At 38.8% G+C, this 24,761-nt stretch overlaps 3 long non-coding RNA genes across 4 annotated transcripts; all 3 read right to left on the bottom strand.

Moving 5' to 3' along the window:
- Nucleotides 1–4,480: 4,480 nt before the first annotated feature.
- On the bottom strand, nt 4,481–5,293 carry LOC146385611 (uncharacterized). Of its 2 annotated transcripts, none has more exons than XR_014800398.1 (4): nt 5,198–5,293; nt 5,013–5,086; nt 4,808–4,855; nt 4,481–4,671 (listed from the first exon to the last, which is right to left on the bottom strand). It is a non-coding gene; the product is annotated as an uncharacterized LOC146385611 (long non-coding RNA). The 2 variants fall into 2 exon arrangements; XR_014800399.1 differs by having other exon boundaries at nt 5,202–5,259.
- A 4,479-nt stretch (nt 5,294–9,772) lies between these two features.
- LOC146385612 (uncharacterized) lies at nt 9,773–10,551 on the bottom strand. Its single transcript, XR_014800400.1, has 4 exons — nt 10,493–10,551; nt 10,308–10,381; nt 10,106–10,153; nt 9,773–9,969 (listed from the first exon to the last, which is right to left on the bottom strand). It is a non-coding gene; the product is annotated as an uncharacterized LOC146385612 (long non-coding RNA).
- Nucleotides 10,552–19,148: 8,597 nt separating this feature from the next.
- On the bottom strand, nt 19,149–21,419 carry LOC146385613 (uncharacterized). The gene is made up of 3 exons (XR_014800401.1): nt 20,787–21,419; nt 19,647–20,087; nt 19,149–19,573 (listed from the first exon to the last, which is right to left on the bottom strand). It is a non-coding gene; the product is annotated as an uncharacterized LOC146385613 (long non-coding RNA).
- Nucleotides 21,420–24,761: the final 3,342 nt, after the last annotated feature.

Consider the following 24,761-nt stretch of genomic DNA (forward strand, 5'->3'; position numbering starts at 1 on the left):
TGATGATTTATCCTCCTTAGCATAACTGTTGGGAAATTATAATTCTTAGTAAACATCCTCATCTTAATATAAGAGGAAACACAATTAGGCAATATTTAAGGACACACCTGATTAAATCCTTTTGCTACAGCACAATTAAATAGCAACAAGCTGCTGACTTTTATCCTGTCAACCAATCAAAAGATTATATGGCAACATGTGATATTTGGTTGTTTAGGAACCCCTGAAAATGTTGGAGGTGATGACAGTGAGAGAGAGAGAGAGAGAGAGAGAGAACAATAGCAAGCGGATTCCATAAACCAGGACCTGCTCTTGATGTTCTTTAATTGATTTTTGTCTTCTTATCTATTAAATAAAGTTAATGTACCTTTGTGCTATAACAGCAAGTCATTAAAAAAAAAAAAAAAAGGATGTCAGACTGGGTGTTGTTTGTTAACTGCTTAAGCCGCAAAATCTCCTGATTTGTAATAATAGCGAGGTATTTCCATCTGTTTACCAGTTTGCAAACACTATAGGGTGGACACCTACAGTGGTAATATGCATTACTTTCTAGTTATATGAAGAAGTGTTTCCCAAACTTTTGGAGCCATGGCCAATATTTCACATTAGAAAAATCGCACAGCACACAACCAAACAAAATGTCGCAAAAAGCATATTGATAATTTTCCCTTGAGAATCCGTGGTGGAAATGATTCAGTGTGTCCTCAGCATACCTTTTTTGCCTCGTTCTGACCACTAGTCATGTTATGGCCTTCATCTTGGTCAGAATTTTCTCCAGAACTCAGATCAGTGACTACTTTTTCTTTTCAAATATTCATCTATTGATTATGGGGGCGACCATGGCTCAGGGGGTTGGGAAGCGCATCTGTAACCGGAAGGTCGCCGGTTCGATCCCTGGCCTCTCTGTCCTGGTCGTTGTGTCCTCGGGCAAGACACTTTACCCTACCGCCTACTGGTGTTGGCCAGAGGGGCCGATGGCGCGATATGGCAGCCTCGCTTCTGTCAGTCTGCCCCAGGGCAGCTGTGGCTACAACCGTAGCTTACTTCCACCAGTGTGTGAATATGAGAGTGAAAGAATAGTGGCATTGTAAAGCGCTTTGGGTGCCTTGAAAAGCGCTATATAAATCCAATCCATTATTATTATTATTATTGCTATTACGCCCTGCGTGGTCTCACAGCATGACTATTATGTAATTTCTTCTTCCTGTCCTTCTGTTTTACTGGGAGTTGGCAACCTATTTAATTATTGCCCTCTAGTGGAAGAGAAAGTAATTGTTCTGCCTGTTACTCATGCCCATTGCTTAGAGTACTAATCAGGTGGAACCAGATGATCTTCCAGGGCACACCTGATCATTTCTCCAGTGGTTGGCAAACACTGATATTGTCACGGAAAACGGGCTGGGCCGTGTGGAGGAATAAATGAGGACCCAAGAGCAGGCATTTGCTGAGATGCGAAGGAGGTTTATTGCAACATAAAACACAAGGAGAGAATGGCAAAACGGAACTAAAGATAAACTACACTGGGAGAAACTAAACTACAAAACAGCAAAGCAGAACATGAAGGAAGGTGGGCGAAGGCACATGTAGACACGACTTAAATACACACTGAAGAACGCAGGGAGATTACACACATGTGGGAAACACAGCTGGACCTGATGAGCCTGACGAGACGAGGGGGAAGCAAAACTGAATACAATGACGTAAGACGTGGACCTTCAAAGTAAAACAGGAAACAGTTCAGAAAGATGAAGACGTGACACTGAACTAAAGCTACACTAAACACGAAGGCACAAGACACAAACCCTAAGAACAAAACCCTAAACCAGAATAAACTGAAACATAGTATTATAATATTCAAAACAGGATAACTAAACAATCAGAACATAAATCATAATACAGATAAATACCAAAATACAAGAAACTGAAAATGCTGGGTCAAATGACCCAGGACCGTGACAGATATAAAGATTAATGTTTACATTGAAGTATTGGACAAATCTGTTGACCTGTATTATTTCATCCAGAACATCCCGAACACCACTACAACAACCTCCTTCTCTCTGAGACAGTCTGCTGCAGCCTTACAACTTAAGGTAATCTTTACTCTCAGCATTTCTTGTGTAAGGATTGTGAAAGATAATTGTTTTGTTTTTTAATTTGATGTATTTGTCATTTTACTATCTTATTGTCTTTAATGTGTTTGTTTGTTTTTTATCAACAGCTATAATAACTGAAACCATGTTGAAGGCATTTCTGTTTGGATGCTTCCTGCACTGAACATTCAGAATCTCACTACAACAACCTCCTTCTCTCTGAGACTGTCACAGTCCTGAGTTGGTGACCCAGTGTTCTGTATCTGTTTAATTTGTGTTTCTTGATTATTTGTTATTCATGGTTTTCACTGTTAGTGTTTTGGTTTCTGTCCTAGTATTTCTAGCTCCCTAGTTCAGTAGTATTTCTTGAGTTCTAGTTCTTAGGTTTTGGTATTTGGCTTCCCTGTGTTCTGTTTTGTCTACTCGGTGCCCTCCCATCCCACGTTTCACGTTCCTATGTTCTCTGTCTCCCCGGACTCTTTGTTAAGTTTACGTATCTTGTGTTCAGTCGCTATGTTTCCTGTTTTACTTTGAAGGTCCGTGTCTTATGTCATTGTATTCAGTTTTCCTTCCTCCCTGTCTCGTCATGTTCATTAGGTTGAGCCATGTCTCCCTCCTGTGTTACCTCTGCATGTCTTCCCTGTATTGCCTCAGCGTTCTCTCCATCAGCTTTCCCGTGTTTCCTGGTTCCTCATCCCTTGGTTCTGGTCAACCCTCAGGTTATATGTTTATGGTTAGTTTTCCCTAGTTTAGGTTTTGTTAGTTTTCTCTGTTCCACCTGTTTGCAGTATTGATCATCCATAAATAAAGGCTCGCTTTCTGTTCAAAACATTCTCCCGCATCCATGTCTGCATTTGGGTCCCCATTCTTCTAAAATCCCACACATCTGCCTCTGCAGCTGTGACAGAGACACTCTGCTGCAGCTGTACAAATAACATTTTTACTCTCAGTATTTTTTGTGCACGGATTGTGAAGGATAATTTTTATTTGCTTGGATGAATCTGTCATTTTAGTACATCTTATTGTATCTTAACTTTTTCTCAACTTATCTATTCATCTTATTGAACATCACTTTCTGTAAAATGTTCTGTAAAATGGATATTTTTCTCTCTAGAGATGACCAACAACAACAGCATCTCCCTGCAGCAGCTTCTCTCTGCCTTCCTACAAGCACTTGCTACAACTACTACAACAGCTGCACCCACTATAACTCCCTGTAACCATAAAGGAAACTAAAAAACCAAAGAGTGGTTTTAAGCCAGCATTGCATTTATGACGCCAGCTCAATGTTGCTTGTTTTGCTTTACTTTTTCTCTTTTCTAAATTGAATCTTGACTTTTGACTTTCTGATCACTGTTGTGTTTAGTAGCTGCCAAATAAAGTTCATCAGTGAAAATCAGTTAGACTCAAAATTTATTTTTTTTGTTTGTTTGTTTTTCACAAACACCATTGTATTGTATGGTTAGGCACAAGTTTTTGTACACAGATTCTGCCATTTTTTCTCTGTACACAATCACAGGGAATTTTAAATCAAACAATTGAGATACTATTGCAGAATTGCAGACATTCACCTTTAATGTGGGTGGGTCTTTACAAAAATATGGCATCAACTGTTTAAGTATTACAAACATTTTTATCTTTAGTGCCCGATTTTCAGCAGCTCAGTACTAATTGGATGGCCTGACATCATTTTATATACAAACATCATTTTTTTAATGCTTTGACTTAAATACTTAAGTCTATACACCATGAACATCACAAATACTGTGTTTCCTCCCTTCAGATGTTCTTCTTGGCATTTACTACAGAGTCTTCGGTTGCTGCTTCTCTTTGGTTCTCTTTATCTTCAGTTTTGTATTTAATAGCTGCTGTATTGCTTTGGTAAGTGGACTGATTCTTATATAGTGCATTTCTACTCTCCCTGCTTTATACAACATGCCACATTCACCCATATTAACTTTCCTAGCTAACATTCACACACGTTCATACTCCAATGGATGCATCAGAGTAACTTGGGGTTACTAACTTGGGCCAAGTATTTTGCAAGCAGACTGGGGAAGCCAGGGATTCAACCACTAACCTTCCTAATCAGTAGATGATCTGTGCTACCTCCTAAGCTCCAGCCACCCCTTTTTCAATGTGTTTTTGCACCGTGACGCATTAATCAGCTGAGCAAGAGTAGAGAGTAAGACATTTTTCATTGAAAATGGTCTGCTTTCTGAAAATAAGTCAGAATTTCAAAAGATTTTTGTTTTTCTGTTAAGCAACAACACTGACCTATGAATCGTGCAAGATTTTTTAAACTCTCTATAAGACCAAGTCATTCAAAAATAAGTGGAGATTTTCAATAATCTGTGTGAATAAATTATGAAAAACAATGATGCCGTTCAACATGGGTTTTTATTCATTGTTGTTTCATTTTCAATTCATTCTTTGTAACAGTAATAGCTGTTGGTGAAGGAGCAGCTTATCGTAAAGCGGCAAGAATCGCTGCAAGGAGCGTTGGATTCTGCAGAAGTGTTGGATTCTGTAGAAGAGCTGTTATCAGGGCAAGATAACTTGTGGTAGTCCCAGTAGTCTGCAAGAAAATAAGTAATAAATATTATTACATGGGATAATGCATTCTCTGTTGAATGGCTTTCTGTGGATATGATAATATCGGAGAGTCCAGTGTGTCTAATGTTCAAACGTAGAAAGACAAACATGGGACTCACCCCCTCCCTAGATGAAGAACGTGCATCACGCTCGTGTGCTGAGTCAATCTGTTTAAAAAAAAAAACATGAAAAAATGTGTTGTTTTGATATGACAGTACAGGAACACTGATACAGTTTGGTGACTGAATTACACACACAGTACAAGATATAGTTATACATTATATATTAAAACATTAATTTAGTCTTCAGTCATATTACACTTACAGGATTTGCCAGAGCAAGGCTCAGCAGGCATCCAAGCAGAAACACAACCTTGATCATGGTTTCAGTGATTTTACCTGTTAACAATAATTCTGATGAGATGTGGTCAAAACCATCAGCAAAATCACCATTCCACCAACATTATACTGAAAACACAGAAGCAATAAAGGTTTGATGAGAAATGTTACCGACAGGTCTTCACAACTTCAGCAGACTGTCTCAGAGATGTGGATGATTGTGGTAATGCTGTACTGGCAGTGGAGCTTTTTATACACAGTTGCAAGTGATGATTTATCCTCCTTAGCATAACTGTTGGGAAATTATAATTCTTAGTAAACATCCTCATCTTAATATAAGAGGAAACACAATTAGGCAATATTTAAGGACACACCTGATTAAATCCTTTTGCTACAGCACAATTAAATAGCAACAAGCTGCTGACTTTTATCCTGTCAACCAATCAAAAGATTATATGGCAACATGTGATATTTGGTTGTTTAGGAACTCCTGAAAATGTTGGAGGTGATGACAGTGAGAGAGAGAGAGAGAGAGAGAGAACAATAGCGAGCGGATTCCATAAACCAGGACCTGCTCTTGATGTTCTTTAATTGATTTTTGTCTTCTTATCTATTAAATAAAGTTAATGTACCTTTGTGTTATAACAGCAAGTCATTAAAAAAAAAAAAAAGGATGTCAGACTGGGTGTTGTTTGTTAACTGCTTAAGCCGCAAAATCTCCTGATTTGTAATAATAGCGAGGTATTTCCATCTGTTTACCAGTTTGCAAACACTATAGGGTGGACACCTACAGTGGTAATATGCATTACTTTCTAGTTATATGAAGAAGTGTTTCCCAAACTTTTGGAGCCATGGCCAATATTTCACATTAGAAAAATCGCACAGCACACAACCAAACAAAATGTCGCAAAAAGCATATTGATAATTTTCCCTTGAGAATCCGTGGTGGAAATGATTCAGTGTGTCCTCAGCATACCTTTTTTGCCTCGTTCTGACCACTAGTCATGTTATGGCCTTCATCTTGGTCAGAATTTTCTCCAGAACTCAGATCAGTGACTACTTTTTCTTTTCAAATATTCATCTATTGATTATGGGGGCGACCATGGCTCAGGGGGTTGGGAAGCGTATCTGTAACCGGAAGGTCGCCGGTTCGATCCCTGGCCTCTCTGTCCTGGTCGTTGTGTCCTCGGGCAAGACACTTTACCCTACCGCCTACTGGTGTTGGCCAGAGGGGCCGATGGCGCGATATGGCAGCCTCGCTTCTGTCAGTCTGCCCCAGGGCAGCTGTGGCTACAACCGTAGCTTACTTCCACCAGTGTGTGAATATGAGAGTGAAAGAATAGTGGCATTGTAAAGCGCTTTGGGTGCCTTGAAAAGCGCTATATAAATCCAATCCATTATTATTATTATTATTGCTATTACGCCCTGCGTGGTCTCACAGCATGACTATTATGTAATTTCTTCTTCCTGTCCTTCTGTTTTACTGGGAGTTGGCAACCTATTTAATTATTGCCCTCTAGTGGAAGAGAAAGTAATTGTTCTGCCTGTTACTCATGCCCATTGCTTAGAGTACTAATCAGGTGGAACCAGATGATCTTCCAGGGCACACCTGATCATTTCTCCAGTGGTTGGCAAACACTGATATTGTCACGGAAAACGGGCTGGGCCGTGTGGAGGAATAAATGAGGACCCAAGAGCAGGCATTTGCTGAGATGCGAAGGAGGTTTATTGCAACATAAAACACAAGGAGAGAATGGCAAAACGGAACTAAAGATAAACTACACTGGGAGAAACTAAACTACAAAACAGCAAAGCAGAACATGAAGGAAGGTGGGCGAAGGCACATGTAGACACGACTTAAATACACACTGAAGAACGCAGGGAGATTACACACATGTGGGAAACACAGCTGGACCTGATGAGCCTGACGAGACGAGGGGGAAGCAAAACTGAATACAATGACGTAAGACGTGGACCTTCAAAGTAAAACAGGAAACAGTTCAGAAAGATGAAGACGTGACACTGAACTAAAGCTACACTAAACACGAAGGCACAAGACACAAACCCTAAGAACAAAACCCTAAACCAGAATAAACTGAAACATAGAATTATAATATTCAAAACAGGATAACTAAACAATCAGAACATAAATCATAATACAGATAAATACCAAAATACAAGAAACTGAAAATGCTGGGTCAAATGACCCAGGACCGTGACAGATATAAAGATTAATGTTTACATTGAAGTATTGGACAAATCTGTTGACCTGTATTATTTCATCCAGAACATCCCGAACACCACTACAACAACCTCCTTCTCTCTGAGACAGTCTGCTGCAGCCTTACAACTTAAGGTAATCTTTACTCTCAGCATTTCTTGTGTAAGGATTGTGAAAGATAATTGTTTTGTTTTTTAATTTGATGTATTTGTCATTTTACTATCTTATTGTCTTTAATGTGTTTGTTTGTTTGTTTGTTTTTTATCAACAGCTATAATAACTGAAACCATGCTGAAGGCATTTCTGTTTGGATGCTTCCTGCACTGAACATTCAGAATCTCACTACAACAACCTCCTTCTCTCTGAGACTGTCACAGTCCTGAGTTGGTGACCCAGTGTTCTGTATCTGTTTAATTTGTGTTTCTTGATTATTTGTTATTCATGGTTTTCACTGTTAGTGTTTTGGTTTCTGTCCTAGTATTTCTAGCTCCCTAGTTCAGTAGTATTTCTTGAGTTCTAGTTCTTAGGTTTTGGTATTTGGCTTCCCTGTGTTCTGTTTTGTCTACTCGGTGCCCTCCCATCCCACGTTTCACGTTCCTATGTTCTCTGTCTCCCCGGTCTCTTTGTTAAGTTTACGTATCTTGTGTTCAGTCGCTATGTTTCCTGTTTTACTTTGAAGGTCCGTGTCTTATGTCATTGTATTCAGTTTTCCTTCCTCCCTGTCTCGTCATGTTCATTAGGTTGAGCCATGTCTCCCTCCTGTGTTACCTCTGCATGTCTTCCCTGTATTGCCTCAGCGTTCTCTCCATCAGCTTTCCCGTGTTTCCTGGTTCCTCATCCCTTGGTTCTGGTCAACCCTCAGGTTATATGTTTATGGTTAGTTTTCCCTAGTTTAGGTTTTGTTAGTTTTCTCTGTTCCACCTGTTTGCAGTATTGATCATCCATAAATAAAGGCTCGCTTTCTGTTCAAAACATTCTCCCGCATCCATGTCTGCATTTGGGTCCCCATTCTTCTAAAATCCCACACATCTGCCTCTGCAGCTGTGACAGAGACAGTCTGCTGCAGCTGTACAAATAACATTTTTACTCTCAGTATTTTTTGTGCACGGATTGTGAAGGATAATTTTTATTTGCTTGGATGAATCTGTCATTTTAGTACATCTTATTGTATCTTAACTTTTTCTCAACTTATCTATTCATCTTATTGAACATCACTTTCTGTAAAGTGTTCTGTAAAATGGATATTTTTCTCTCTAGAGATGACCAACAACAACAGCATCTCCCTGCAGCAGCTTCTCTCTGCCTTCCTACAAGCACTTGCTACAAATACTACAACAGCTGCACCCACTATAACTCCCTGTAACCATAAAGGAAACTAAAAAACCAAAGAGTGGTTTTAAGCCAGCATTGCATTTATGACGCCAGCTCAATGTTGCTTGTTTTGCTTTACTTTTTCTCTTTTCTAAATTGAATCTTGACTTTTGACTTTCTGATCACTGTTGTGTTTAGTAGCTGCCAAATAAAGTTCATCAGTGAAAATCAGTTAGACTCAAAATTTATTTTTTTTGTTTGTTTGTTTTTCACAAACACCATTGTATTGTATGGTTAGGCACAAGTTTTTGTACACAGATTCTGCCATTTTTTCTCTGTACACAATCACAGGGAATTTTAAATCAAACAATTGAGATACTATTGCAGAATTGCAGACGTTCACCTTTAATGTGGGTGGGTCTTTACAAAAATATGGCATCAACTGTTTAAGTATTACAAACATTTTCATCGTTAGTGCCCAATTTTCAGCAGCTCAGTACTAATTGGATGGCCTGACATCATTTTATATACAAACATCATTTTTTTTATGCTTTGACTTAAATACTTAAGTCTATACACCATGAACATCACAAATACTGTGTTTCCTCCCTTCAGATGTTCTTCTTGGCATTTACTACAGAGTCTTCGGTTGCTGCTTCTCTTTGGTTCTCTTTATCTTCAGTTTTGTATTTAATAGCTGCTGTATTGCTTTGGTAAGTGGACTGATTCTTATATAGTGCATTTCTACTCTCCCTGCTTTATACAACATGCCACATTCACCCATATTAACTTTCCTAGCTAACATTCACACACGTTCATACTCCAATGGATGCATCAGAGTAACTTGGGGTTACTAACTTGGGCCAAGTATTTTGCAAGCAGACTGGGGAAGCCAGGGATTCAACCACTAACCTTCCTAATCAGTAGATGATCTGTGCTACCTCCTAAGCTCCAGCCACCCCTTTTTCAATGTGTTTTTGCACCGTGACGCATTAATCAGCTGAGCAAGAGTAGAGAGTAAGACATTTTTCATTGAAAATGGTCTGCTTTCTGAAAATAAGTCAGAATTTCAAAAGATTTTTGTTTTTCTGTTAAGCCACAACACTGACCTATGAATCGTGCAAGCCTTTTTTAAACTCTCTATAAGACCAAGTCATTCAAAAATAAGTGGAGATTTTCAATAATCTGTGTGAATAAATTATGAAAAACAATGATGCCGTTCAACATGGGTTTTTATTCATTGTTGGTTCATTTTCAATTCATTCTTTGTAACAGTAATAGCTGTTGGTGAAGGAGCAGCTTATCGTAAAGCGGCAAGAATCGCTGCAAGGAGCGTTGGATTCTGCAGAAGTGTTGGATTCTGTAGAAGAGCTGTTATCAGGGCAAGATAACTTGTGGTAGTCCCAGTAGTCTGCAAGAAAATAAGTAATAAATATTATTACATGGGATAATGCATTCTCTGTTGAATGGCTTTCTGTGGATATGATAATATCGGAGAGTCCAGTGTGTCTAATGTTCAAACGTAGAAAGACAAACATGGGACTCACCCCCTCCCTAGATGAAGAACGTGCATCACGCTCGTGTGCTGAGTCAGTCTGTTTAAAAAAAAAACATGCAAATGTGTTGTTTGGATATGACAGTACAGGAACACTGATACAGTTTGGTGACTGAATTACACACACAGTACAAGATATAGTTATACATTATATATTAAAACATTAATTTAGTCTTCAGTCATATTACACTTACAGGATTTGCCAGAGCAAGGCTCAGCAGGCATCCAAGCAGAAACACAACCTTGATCATGGTTTCAGTGATTTTACCTGTTAACAATAATTCTGATGAGATGTGGTCAAAACCATCAGCAAAATCACCATTCCACCAACATTATACTGAAAACACAGAAGCAATAAAGGTTTGATGAGAAATGTTACCATCAGGTCTTCACAACTTCAGCAGACTGTCTCAGAGATGTGGATGATTGTGGTAATGCTGTACTGACAGTGGAGCTTTTTATACACAGTTGCAAGTGATGATTTAACCTCATTTGCGTAACTGTTGGGAAACTGTAACTCTTAGAAAACATCCAAATCTTCATAAGGAGAAACACCATTGGGCAATAATCAGGGACACACCTGAATTACACCTAATTCTTAGTAGGTATGATTTCTGTCAGAAATTATATACCATGGTTGGTTTTGTCTAACATTCAAATGTGAAACTGTGGTGTACATTGTCCTTAGTTGATATCAATTTTGGTCTGAGATACTTAAAACTAAAGGGTTAAGTACCAGTCTTCCAGTCAGCATTCAGTGATATTTTCTTTTGTCCTAGAGGTCTTGAATGTGAAGAAATGTTGTATTTCATAGAATAATACTGGGGATTTGTGGTCTGTTGTGTATGCAAGAGCTAATCTTGTTGCCTAACCACAGTGATATGAGATTTGCCAGGTATGTATTCACATACAAAACTAAAATGTGTTTGTGAATGTTCCTTACGTACAATTGTCTACACGTAAAAATATATGAAGAATGGTCACTATGTCCTCTCTATCTTTATATCTATATAATAAATCTTTGTGTATTACCACTGCAGTTTCAATTAAAAGAATTTTTAAAAATGCAAGTGTCCATGACCATTTTTATTTATCTTCTAACATCCAGGGATCCTCATGATGTGTTTCACAGTGTCTAACAAGCTTTGTAAAGTATCTTGATGCATGCTCAATCATCCTGGTAAGGAAGTCCAAAAACTGAATCTGTCCATCTTGATGTGGCATTTAGAGTAGGAGAGCGCAGTGTTTAGAGAAAATGCTTCTCAGCTGTTCCGATGCTCATAACACCTAAGCAATCACTAAGGACTTTCACTTGAAAAAAAGTAGTTGTCCTACTCTCCTGTCTTGCCTTGGGCATTCTTTAATCAAATCACTGGAGTTTGAGGACATGAACTGATAACTTTCTCCTTCAGGATTTTATGGTAGAGAGAAAAGAAGTCACAACCGCTGTCACAGTTTTACCACTGTCACTGTTTTAGTTTTGCATCAAAGGGACTGGCCTAATGCCTCAAACCTCTCAAAAAGGTCAACTTTTGTCTCATCAGTCCAAAGAAGATTTTACCAAAAGTTAGACGCAACAAGTCCAATACAACTTCATGAAGCTCACTTCTGTGTGATGACAGCGACACTGCGGTGGGTTGTTGAGGATATCCTGAACTTTTGTCTTTGCAACTGCTGCTGATTTTAGCTGTTAACTGATGTTAGCCAGCATTAGTGAAACTTTCTCTGAAGTTGATGTAACAGTGTTGGACTCAGCCTCTTGACAAATAAGCTCTCATACAATGTGAGAATGTGATGAAACTGTTTATCAGCGGGAAAGTGTGATATATGTAGTGTGATAGGGCACTCAAACCTAATCCTAGCAAAATGTTAGCTTATGACCTGGCTGGTTTTGTTGTTTAGTCAGCTCTTTTCTGGTGTGGTATAGCTCTAATTTCAAAAACACAACCAAGGACCCACCTTTCCTGTTCTTTAATTAATAATAATAATGGACTGCATGTCATGGTCTGGGTGAGTACAGGGTTTTTCCACTCCGCTGGGCTCCACCTTCAGGCAGAGACTCCAATCAGCTCCCACACCTGGTTCCAATCAAGTCACCAGCATATAAGACCAGCATTCACAACAGACCTCTGCCAGATCTTCTGCTAACTCACGTTAGTACTAGGCCGCCAAGCCCTTGTGAGAGCCCTTAACTACTGCTTTTCTCCTCACCGTGTTTTCTTTGTCATAGGACCCACCTGGCAGTCGCACTTCCCAAGCTAAACTACTCACATCTCCGCCTGGACGCTGGTTCTGTCATCTGGTTGCTTCCTTTCCATCATTGGACTACACCTGCCTGCCTCCCTGCCAAGTCCTTCACTCCAAGTATATTCTGGATCCTCTCTGGACACTCCTCACCCGGAACCCCTTGGACACCCCCTCCTCGCATGACACTTTAACCTACAACGCATAAGCCCTAACCACCATAGTCTAATCCTTCAGCTGTGATTCACTAGACTGCCACTGACTACTTGTCTCCTCTCATTATAGTGACTGCGTACCTCCATCCAAGCCGCTGCCCCTTTTTCCATTCCCAGGATCCATCCGTGAAATCTAGCACCTAGTCATAGCACTCAGTTTCATGTTCATAGTTTGGCCTCACAGTTCTCAGTTCATAGCTTCCACAGTTCATAGCATTCATAGTTTCCTGCTTTGTAAGTTCACTAGGCACTGTAAATAAAGCACTGTGTTCACGCCCGTTTTGCCTCCCTCTGTGTCTGCATTTGAGTCCACACCCACAGCCTGGCCCTCTCGGCCCTAACACTGCATTTATATAGCCCTTTTCAAGACCCTCAAAGCACTTTACAATTCCACTATTCATTCACATACTGATGGAGGCAAGCTACAGTTGTAGCCACAGCTCCTCTGGGGCAGACTGACAGAAGCGAGGCTGCCATATCACGCCATCAGCCCCTCTGGCCATCACCAGTAGGTGAAGTGTCTTGCCCAAGGACACAACAACCAAGACAGACAGAGCTGGGGATCGAACCGGCAACCATCCGGTTACAAGATGAGCTTCCCCACCCCCTGAAACACGGTCACCCAAATTGAATAACTTTTAAGTTTTATGTGGACCATCTATCAAATAAACTCAAACCTATAACAGCGACTCATTTCCCAACAATCCCTGATGCCACACTGGGTGTTGTCTGTAAACTGCCTAAGCTGGTAAAGCTCCTGATTTGTAATCATAGCGAGGATTTCCATCTGTTTACCAGTTTGCAAACACTACAGGGTGGTACTACACCTACATTACGGTGGTAATGTGCAATGTTTTCTGGGTATATTCAGATTAATGTTAACATTTCAGTATTGGACAAATCTATTAAACTGTGTTATTTCTGATACTTGTGATGAAATGAGTCCAACATAATTATATCAGCTTGAACTGTGAAATAAATGCCAGAACATTTTTTTTTTCATTTTGAATGTTTGTTGAACCCTTCTGATGAAATGTTTTCAAAAAGATATTCAATTTTAATTTTCACATACATGTATTTAAATTTGTATCATATTTGCTACATCTGGCAACAAAAAGTCACAAAAGTAAAAAAAATGATCAAATATGTTACACTTGGCTTTACAGGGCTAGTCATCAGCCACGCCTTGAAATGTGGAGGAGGATGTATTCTTAACAAAGCTGATCCAGTAACTGTATATAAGAAAAGCTGAACATCCAGAACACCACTACAACAACCTCCTTGAGACAATCTGCTGCAGCCTTACAGCTTAAGGTGATTAAATCTTTACTCTTAGCATTTCTTGAGTAAGGATTGTGAAAGACATTTTTTTTTTTTTTTTTTTTTTTTTTTGCTTGAGTGAATTTGTCGTTTTAGCATATCTTATTGTCTTTAATCTTTTTTCAACAGGTACATTAACTGAAACAATACTGAAAGTACTTCTGCTTGGATGCTTCCTGTGCGGGACTCTGTTTAAACCTGCAGGTATTATCATAAGTGATATATTAGCAGATATTATTTTAATATGCAAATACAAGTAATACCATACTTTGGATGATGGTGAGTGCACACGGACACTATGGTGACTCTCACCACAGCTCACATGAGGCGAGTGCTTTCTTTCGCCTCCACATTCAAATCACAGATGAACTGTAAAAGCTTTTTTTTTGGGGGGGGGTTCTCTCTACAGATCACCAACAACAACAATATCTCCCTGCAGCAGCTTCTCTCTGCCCTCCTACAAGCACTTGCTACAACTACTATAACAGCTGCACCCACTATAACTCCCTGAAATCGTAAAGGAAACTAAATTTCAATGAGTGGTTTTAAGCCAGCATTGCTTTTATGAAGCCAGTACAATGTTGCTTGTTTTGCATTAGTTTTTCTCTTTTCCAAATTGAATCTTGATTTTTTTTTATTAAATCTTTCTGCTCACTATTGTGTTAAGTCACTGCCAAATAAAGTTCATCACTGAAAATCTGACTCAATTTTTTTGTATTTAATTTTTACATACACCTTTCTATTTTTAAGCCCACAAGTTTTTGTACACAGATTTTTTCATTTTTTCTCTGTACACAATCACAGTGAATTTTCAAACAAACCATCAAGATAATGTTGAATTGCAGACTTTCAGCTTTAGTTCAAGTGTCTTTAGAAAAATACTCAGAGGTGGAAAGAGTACTAAAATATTTTACTCAAGTAAAAGTACTATTACTTTGCTGAAATTTTACTCAAGTACAAGTAAAATTACCTGTCTAAAAATTTACTCAAGTAAAAGTAAAAAGTAGCTCATTTAAAATTTACTCAGAGTAAAAGTTACATGGTTACTTTTTTGTCAGCAGGAGGACAGCCTCTTCTGAGTAGTGCAAAAAAGACAATGGGATAAATCTCAAAGTAGTTGTTTTTTAATTAAAAGAAAAACTTTACAAATTAAAGCGCAGTGGCAGTTAAACTGCAAGTCTATACATCAAAATGGATAATGGTCACCAAACCAACCAACCAAACTGTCAAAACCATATAATTCTTTTACATGTGAATGTGTTTTAAACTGTTAAATAAGAGAACAAGTACTGAATTGAGCTGTACGGCAGCTGCTATAAAAATGTGTTTTAATTTTTTAAACTTAGCCCTGCTCTGTTAATTTTGAGGAGCAATTCAATTCAATAAAACTTTATTGATCCTGAAGGTTGACCCCGAAGGAAATTGGGTTAAGGTTGCCGACCTTTGCCAGCGTCATCTTACCCTCCGACCATACATACATTACACAAACATCACATGGGGAAGACAGGTCAGAGAGGTATAACGATGGAAAATGCACCACGTGAGGAAAGATAAGGAGAAAAAAATAAGTCTCCCTAGACTGAGCTCCAACAGGGAGATCAGTTTGAGAACAGAAAAAAAACACCTCTGCACATAGCACATGTTATTCTTTTGCCTGCAGTGTGAACATATTTGGGTTAAGTAAGAAAGTAGCCGCTTCTGTCTTCTGTCTAATTTAACTAATTTTTTTTTTAAATAAATTATTATTATTAACAAACAGGAAAAGTGAACACATTTTCTTTTGGCAATTTAACAATCAAGTAAAAATATTTTAAGTTGCGTGGACAACAACGTGCCCAATAACAGCTTGTGTCTTAACTTAATGTGATTAACTTGAGCACAGCCTTTTTTGCTAAAATAAATGTACAAGTTTCATTTAACTTACCTCTACATGCTTGCGCAGGTTTGATGTGGAATTTTTAAAAGCTGATAACTCGGTCTCTCTGGGCAAACACAGCTTACACTACATAATAAAGCTGTTGCCTTTCTTGCACTTGAAGCCGAAATGGTCCCTTAAATACGGCCAGGGGTTCACATCGGTTTCTTCGAGTTCAGGGTCAGCAGAATTCGATGGGGTTTCTTTTTTCGCTGGATCCGTACCACCGATGTCAGACTCCATTTTTATCGTGACCCAACGCTAATTTGTTCTACTACCCATCATTCCCTGCAGTATTTCCGAAGCGCAATGTTGGTTTTTTTTGTTTTGTTTGTTCTTTTAATTTACTCAGTAACGGGTGTGATTGAAAATGTAGCGAAGTACAATACTTTTTAAAAAATATACTTAAGTAAAAGTAAAATTACCGACTTGGAAAATGACTTTAAAAAGTACAAATACACAAAAAAACTACTCAATTACAGTAACGCAAGTAAATGTAATTCGTTACTTTTCACCTTTGAAAATACTGCATTTACTGTGTAAGAACTACAAATACCGATACCTTTTATCTGTAGACCCAAATTTTCAGCAGCTCAAAAATAGCTGGATGAATTGACATCATTTTATATACAAACATTATTTTTTATACTTTGATGGAAATAACACAAACCATAAGCATCAAAAATACTGTTTCTCTTCAGATTTTTTTTAGGCCTTTACGAAAAGTCTTCAGGTGCTGCTTCTTTATGGGTCTCTTTTTCTTCAGTTTTGTCTCCAGTATCTGCTGTGTGGGTTTGTGTCGGGTGACTGACTTGGCCATTGCACCTCAATAAATGGACAAACCAGTGCTGTGTCTACTCATTACCAACGAATGTGCAAAGAACTAATGATTACATTGTATCTATAGGCATTTTGTTACTAGCAGTCTAGCACAGATACAGTTAATTTGTTACTATTTCTTTAGTTGAATCTATGAACAACCACAAAAAAAGAACATAGTTTGACAGGCAGAAATTTGTATTATTGCACAAATGAGTTGATTCCCAGAGAGCGGTAACAAAAAAAAAAAAAAAAAAAAAAAAAAAAAAAAACCACACAAAAAAAAATAAAACCTCCAAAAAAGATCAGTTGTACTGTATTTGAAAGTCAGGTTCTTTTTCAATTTCAATTTAACTGAATTCAGTTCCAAATCACAATAACAGTTGCCTCATTACACATAGCAGACAGGTCTGGCCCAGATCTGGTGTCAAGCTGGCACTGCTGGCTGACTTCTGGCATGGTAAGTGGTATGTCATCCAGATGTGGGCCAGGTCTGGCAATGATGGCACTATTTATGTTCCTATTTTCCTATTTTAGTTAGAATACCCAAATACCATGTTGCAATACTATACTGCTAGGGTAGCCAACGTTTCAAATGCAGGTTTAACAGGTTTGTGAGTGTACACTTTATCCAAAACTTAGTGACAGTTTACTCATTGTTGCCACTGGGAGGCTGTAGCTCAGGAGGTAGAGCAGGTCACCTACTGATTGGAAGATGAGTGGTTCAATCCCTGCCTCCCCCAGTCTGCATGTCAAGAGTATGAATGTAGTTAGGAAGCACTCAGTTTAGAGAAAGAGTGTGATTTGTGAATGGGGCATGTTGTATAGGGCACCTTGAGTAATCTGGGAGAGTAGAAAAGTGCTGAATAAGAATCAGTCCATTCACTGTTTGAACAGAGTTTTGTCATGTTACTTTTGCACTGTTATGTTCCTGCACATGTTGTTATTATATGGCTTGATTAAGCTACACATTATGCTGACATCTGGGGCCAGAGCTGAAACTGTTCTGGGCCAGCACAGGGCCAGCAGTGTGTCTGCAACTCGCCCGTGGCTGCACACAACTTATACATGGCCCAAATACCGCAAAGAATGATGGCCCTTTGGTGGCCCAGATCAGGTTTACCAGAGGTAATCCACACATGGGCCAGCACAGGACCATCAGTGTGTTTGCAACTGGCTTTGTGCTGGCCCATGTGTGGGCCACCTCTGGCAAACCAGATCTGGGATACCAAAGGGCCGTAATTCTTTGCGGTATGTGGGTCATGTGTAAGCACATTGTGTGGGCCAGATCCGGGCCATACCAGTTTTGCTATGTGGGATGGTGCTTTAGATCATAAGGTTCAGACGCTACAAAGAAAAAGTAGAAAATCCCAGCAATCATATGATCTCCTTTGAGCAAGCACTATGGCGACAGTGGGGGGGGGGAAAAAAAAAATCCCTTTTTACAGGAAGAAACCTCCAGCAAATCCACACTCAGGGAGGGTCATCCATCTGCCAAAACCGGTTGGGGTAAGGGGAGGAAGACAGGAAAGACTGAAGGCTCAGCCTCCAATTCTACTTTAAAACATGCTAGCTTACCATAAGTAAGCCTGCAGTCTAACAGCGAAGTCCTCTAATTAGGTGATACAATTCTATAAGACAAGATGGCACTTAATTATTTAACACTTTGTATGAGACGAGCAAGATTTTGAATTTGATTTTGGATTTAGAAGGGCACTAATAAAGAGAAGCCAATATAAGAAAAATATGCACTCTCTTTCTAGTCCCTGTAAGTACCCTTGCTACAGCATTTTGGATTAACTGAAGACTTTTCAGGGAGTTTTTTTAGGACGTCCTGATAATAACAAATTACAGTAGTCCAGCGCAAAAGTAATAAATGCATGAACTAGTATTTCAGTTTCACTCTGAGAGAGGATATTTCTAATTATAGACATATTGTGCAAATGGAAGAAAGCAGTCCTACATATGTGTTTAATATTTCCATGGCTTATTCTGGTCAAAAATGAATAAGATATTATGGTCGACAGCAGTGAACTGTTGTGCTTGTCCTGAGGTCTAGCAGGACAAGCACAAAGATGAGTCCACTGTCAGAGGCCAGAGCTAATGGTAAAGGAGATATTAAAAATTGTGAGATATTTAGATTTCTGAGTATCACAACAAAGCATCATAAAAAGAGTTACTCAACCCTAGTTTTAGCACCTTAATATTTCAAAGAAACAAAGCCACTTATAAGGCTTGTGGTCGTGATGAGCCAGAGTGAGAACTCATCTTATATATACACACAAACACACATTTCACTTTGAAAGCTTTTTAAATGATCTCAAGGAGGAAAATTTACTATGCAAAAGAAAGAGGTCAAGATTTAATCCAGATCTTTCTGGGTGTGACACATCACACCAATTATAATCTAAAATCTTTCACTCAGTGCTAATGGACTATTTTTGTTTAACTCCTTGAATTAAAGCTGAAAGTCTGCACTTCAATCACATTTGATTGTTTGATTTAAAATTCACTGTTGTCGCTCATAGGGGGAATATAAATTGTGTCATTGTCCAAATATGTGTAAATTTGGACTTAGAATAACACAGAGGTTGTAGAGAGAGAAAAAACAAAAAGACAAAAAACGAAATCTGAATCTACGTGATTTTCACATATGAACTTTATTTGACAGCTAAAGACAATAGTGACCATAAAGACTGATTAAGAAGTTATGATTACATTTTTTTAAACAAAAAACAAAAACATAACAGGCAAACACAACATGGTGCCTATGTCAGAAATTCGACGCAAATGCAAAGGCTTAAAACCACTCTATGATCTTTGGTGTCCTTTTATGTAGTGGCTGCAACTATTGTAGTTATAGTGGGTGCAGCTGTTATAATAGTTGTAGCAAGTGGTTGTAGAAGGCAAGCTAGAGCTGCAGGAAATCAATAAAATTGTTGTTCACCTGTAAAGAAAATGTTTTAGAGAAAGTGACGCTCCTGTGTGATTTAAACGTGGAGGATAAAGAAAACACTCACCTCATTTGAACTGGAGCCAGAGCGGGCCAGGCATTTGTGTGCCTTGTCCATCTGTAGAAGATTCAAAAGCATGGTATTACTTGTACATACTTATACTCTTGTAGTATCTGCATATATTTTCCCTTATAATGTTATTGAATCATGCCTACTTACAGCCTGAGGCAGAGTGAGGCTCAGGAGGCATACAAGCAGAAATACCTTCATCATTGTTTCAATGATTGGAAATGTTGAAAAAGATAATGAGGATAATAAAGACGCAAAATGAAAACACTCTTCTACAATCCTGACACAGAAAATACTGAGAATAAAGATTTAATTACCTGAATCTGTACAGCTGCAGCAGACTGTCTCACAGTGAACGAGGTTGTTTTAGTGATGCTCTGGATGTTGAGTGCTTCTTATATACAGTTACTGGATCAGCTTTGTTAAGAAATCCTCCTCCTAGGAAGCCAGGAGGTAAGTGACCCATGTTGTAGGTGACGTCAGACGCCGGAGATTTGGCGGAAAAAAAAGCGAATGGTAGCATAGAATTTAACAAAGTTTCTTTAAACTTCAGTATTGCCAAATAAACTAACCAATTGTCATATAACTAACAACATCTGTCCTATCATCTCTAACACCCTGGAGGACAACGAGGAGAGTTTAGACGCTCTCCAAGATTACATCGACCGGTGCTTCGAGGATTTAGTAATGAAGAAGGCCCAGAGCGTGTCTTCCCCGGCCAAAGTTGAGACGCCGTCATCTAAAAGATATCGCCCGGCAGACTCCCCCAGCACAACATCGCCTGCCAGCAAAGATATCGTCGACATCCTAGAGTCAATCGATAAGCGATTGTCCAGTTTTGATGCGAGGCTGTCCCTGGTGGAGATCTTACACCGGGAATTTAAATCTCTAAAAGAATCCCTGGAGTTCAGCCAGCAGCAGGTGGAAACACTTGCTGCGGAAAACGCCACGCTACGGGACTCGGTCAAATCTCTAACCGAAAATGTGACCCAATTAAACATAGAAAATAAAAAAATAAAAGAGACCATTATGGATTTACAAGCCCGTAGCATGAGAGATAATCTTGTGTTTTCTGGTATTCCAGAGTCTGCCGGAGAGGACCCGGAAACGACCGTGAGAAGCTTCATTAAAACCCACCTGAAGCTGCCGGAGGACACGGTGAAAAACATAGGGTTCGAAAGAGTGCATCGCATCGGGGCTCCGAAGACAGGAAGCGGGAGACCACGTCCTATTGTAGCCAAATTCGGCCACTTCAAGCAGAAGGAGCAGGTGAAAAGTCGCGGCAGAGAGCTGAAAGGAATGGATTTCAGCGTGAACGACCAGTTCCCCAGAGAGATCCTGGAACGACGCAGGGTCCTCTTCCCAGTCCGACGTAGTTTTATCCAGAAAGGCTCCCGGGACGGCTGTCATCGCCGTGGACCGGCTCTACGTGGACGGACAGCTCTACCGCGACCCCGGCACCACTCCATGGCTGTATTGACCGCACACCAGATAAGAATCCGCTACACTATTCTCTTCACTCACACTCTCTTGTATTAACTTTTGCTTAACTATGTAATATCAGTTTGCTAATTTAGTATAACGTCACCGTCACTCTCCTCCAATGCTTTAATTGGAATGTTTCCGTTTTTATTCCTTTTTCCCTCTCTCTCTCTTGTCGCTCACCTTGCTCTTTGGTTTCTTTGCTTCTCTTTTCTATCACTATGTCGATCACCTGTTTCCCTATCCATCCACAAACGACACTGTCTATTTCTACATGCTCACTCTGCACGATCACGCACACACATGCGTTTAAAGGCAACACATTTACAACAGCCACACAGCGCACACATTTGCTCATTTTAGTTATTATGCACACACATAGTCAGACCTATGGAGCTTCTCGCCGCGCTTTTCCTTCTCTTTACTTACAAAAAAAAAAAAAAAGATGTGTTTCCATTTTCCTCACCCGTCTAAGCGAGATGCACAGCGTACATCATTAGCCACAAACACACAACAATGGGTACGCTAAGATTTGTCACATGTGCATGGAGCTGGCTCTAGGGAAAAAAGGTTAAAAATACTTAACCAACTTAAAAAATTACAGGCAGACGTTGTTTTATTACAAGAAACCCACATGCCTGTCACAGGTTTGAATAAACTCAAAACACCTGAGTTTCCTAATGTGTTCTCAGCCTGTTATAATTCTAGACAAAGAGGAGTAGCAATTCTAATACATAAAAATATTAATTTCACAGTACTCGATACAGTTATAGATCCAGAGGGCAGATTCCTAATCGTCAAACTATCTATACTTAACCAAAAGCTATGTATTGTAAGTATATATGGTCCAAATGTTGATGACCCCTCATTCTTCCACGGTTTTTTTTGTACACTCTCCGAACACCTAGATTGCACAATTGTTCTTGGGGGAGACCTCAACCTGGGACTAAATGAAGACATGGATAGGCTCAATACAGCAGGAACTCAGCGTAATTGGCAGTCCACAAATATAATCAAACAGTATATGAGCGACTTTGGTCTTTGCGATGCATGGGGCTCCCTCCACCCCAACAGTAAGGAATATTCTTTCTTCTCACATGTTCATCACTCCTACTCTCGTCTGGATTATTTTCTGGTCAGCAGCTCACTGCTGAGTAACATTTCAGACACTGAGATTCATCCTATAGCTGTCAGCGATCATGCTCCTGTATCTTTAACACTAATACAGAAGAATAATACTACACCAAGTAAAAACTGGAGATTTAATACATCACTGCTCAAAGACGAAGAGTTTATCAAATACTTTAAAAAAGAATGGACTCTATATTTAGGCTTTAATGACATTGATGGAACATCAGCATCTGTCCTCTGGGAAGCAGGGAAGCCGTGATGAGAGGTAAAATAATCTCTTTCTCATCACATAAGAAGAAAGAAGAAAACAAAAATATTCAGGAACTAGAAAAAAACATCAAATTCTTAGAAAAAGCCTATGTGTCACACCAAGATCAAGAAATATTAAACAAAATACGCAAGACAAAACTAGAATTAAATGAAATTATTAATAAAAAGACTAAATTCTTAGTACAAAGACTTCGCCTGCAAAATTATGAACACGGTAACAAATCCAGACAATTTCTTGCTAACCAGTCAAAAATCAATAAAGAAAAAACAACTATATGTGCTGTTAAAGATTTATCTGGGAATACAATATATGATCCTAAAAAAATAAAAAAAAATTTAGGGATTTTGTATGAAACTTTATATACACCACAAATAAACCCATCTAAAAATGAAATTGATCAATTTCTCGACAACATAACTCATCCAAAATTATTAGACACCCAAGCAATGGCACTGGATTCGCCACTGACGCCAGGTGAACTCCAGGAAGCTCTGATAAGTATGCCCAATAATAAGGCTCCAGGTCCAGACGGTTTTCCAACAGATTTTTACAAAGAATTCTGGACGATTCTGGCACCAGTTTTTCACAGGATGTTGCAGGAAATCAAAGAAAATGGTAGACTACCACCAAATATGAACTCTGCAAATATCAGTCTCTTACTAAAACCAGGCAAAGACCCTGTATTTCCTTCAAGCTATCGTCCAATATCCCTTATTAATGTAGACCTTAAAATAATCTGCAAAGCTCTCTCAAAAAGATTAGAGAAAATAACCCCCCTTTTAATTCATCCTGACCAAACTGGTTTCATAAAAGGTAGGCACTCATCAACAAATACACGTAGATTACTTAATTTAATAGACTACTCATGCAGTAAAAACATTGAAACCATAATATTTTCTTTAGATGCGGAAAAAGCATTTGACAGAGTTAACTGGAAATTTCTATTTGCAACTTTACACAAATTTGGTTTTGGACCCTCTTTCATAAACTGGTTAAAAATATTATATAACTCCCCAACAGCTTGTGTCAGAACAAATGACCAAACATCCTCCAGCTTCTCTCTCCTGAGGGGCACCAGACAGGGATGCCCACTCTCCCCTTCACTGTTTGCAATTTTTATTGAGCCACTAGCAGCAGCAATTAGACAGGCTACAACAATTAAGGGCATAAAATGTAAGAATGTAGAACATAAAATCAGCCTTTATGCGGATGATGTGTTACTTTTTCTCCAAAATTCACAAACCAATCTCTCTGGGGTAATTGCATTGATAAATTCTTTCTCAAGTGTCTCAGATTATTCAATTAACTGGTCAAAATCAACAGTTCTTCCAATTAATTGCTCCTTCCATAATTCTTCTCCTTCCCCACTGCAATCTGGAAATATAAAATATTTAGGTATTAATGTCTCTCCTAAACTTTCAGAATTAACTAAATTAAACCACATCCCACTTTTAAAGACAGTAGAAGGCGATCTGGCTAGATGGAAATCTTTACCCATATCACTCATGGGAAGGGTCGCCGCTATAAAAATGATGGTCTTGCCAAAAATAAACTATTTATTTTCAATGATCCCAAATAAGCCATCACAAGATTGGTTCAGATCTCTATACTCGTACATTTCTAAATTCCTTTGGAAAGATAAACCCCCACGTATCAGCTAAAAAACACTACAAAAGACCAAGGATAAAGGAGGATTAGATCTGCCTAACTTTAATCACTATTTTTTAGCCAACAGGCTTCAGTTCATCTCTAGATGGTTTAAACACACCCTCTTAGATGAACCTTGGATAGATGTAGAACAGGCACTATGTAATAACCTAGAAATTTCAGACCTACCATTTATCAGCTCAAACATCAAACGACATGAATGCTTTAAAAGCATCAATATCAGCTCTTCTCTGACAGCATGATGGGAGTTTCTAAAAATGACAGTCTTCATTAATCCCATGCAAACGTACACCTATCTGGAACAACCCGGACATATTACAAAACAATAATATGATAAACTTTCCAGATTGGAGTTGCAAAGGAATTAAATACTTGGAACATATATTGGAAGGAACAGACTTTATTTCATTTGACAAACTAGTTACACAATATGGGATCAACAAGAAACAATTTTTGGAATATCAACAAATTAAATCCATAGTAAAAAAGAAATTTAATCCCAGTGAAGCTGAATTACAAACACCACCAAGTGTGGTACAATTTTTTAGTCTAAAACCCCC

This window comes from Perissodus microlepis, chromosome 6 (assembly GCF_051167445.1).
Source record: "Perissodus microlepis isolate ML-2025 ecotype Zambia chromosome 6, ASM5116744v1, whole genome shotgun sequence".
NCBI lineage: Eukaryota > Metazoa > Chordata > Actinopteri > Cichliformes > Cichlidae > Perissodus > Perissodus microlepis.